The following is a 701-nucleotide window of genomic DNA, read 5'->3' on the forward strand; positions in this document are numbered from 1 at the left end:
GGACTGGCTCTTGTGCGGGTGGCACATAAAAGACACCATTTCGAGCGTGGCCGTTTTCGTGCGGGTGACACATAAAAGCACCCACTACACTCTCTGAGTGGTTGGCGTTAGGAAGGGCATCCAGCTGTAGAAACTCTGCCAAATTAGATTGGAGCCTGGTGTAGCCATCCGGTTGCACCAGTCCTCAGTCAAATCGTCCAACCCATGCTAGCATGGAAAGCGGACGTTAAACGATGATGATGATGATGATGTGTGGGATGTGCTCACTTTTGTTTTTGACTAGTGAGTCATCTTCAGTGTTGTGATCGGTTAATGCTTCTGTGAGTCTTAATTTTCTACAGAATTCCGTTATACTGTCCTTCACTTCATTTTGGTTGGCTCTGCGTGGAGTTGGGGTGAATTTTAGCCCTTTTGAGAAGATGTCTATCTTTATGCTTGAAAGAGATTTGGTTGAGAGATTGATTATCTTCGGTTTTTCATTGCTAACACATTTAAATAAAGAAATTTATCACCCCACTGAGAGGGACAAAAATATAGAACAAAACCATGGGAAATTAATCAAAATCTACCACCTCCTACATTTCGATTATCTCCCTTATACCGGAAGAAATTCCTAATTACCTCCCCCTATTTAGAACTCTTCTTTTCAGACTCGAGCGAACACATGTTACAATGAAGTAGAGAAATTTGAAAAGACAACA

The sequence above is a fragment of the Octopus bimaculoides genome, chromosome 12 (genome assembly GCF_001194135.2).
Source record: "Octopus bimaculoides isolate UCB-OBI-ISO-001 chromosome 12, ASM119413v2, whole genome shotgun sequence".
NCBI classification, from domain to species: domain Eukaryota; kingdom Metazoa; phylum Mollusca; class Cephalopoda; order Octopoda; family Octopodidae; genus Octopus; species Octopus bimaculoides.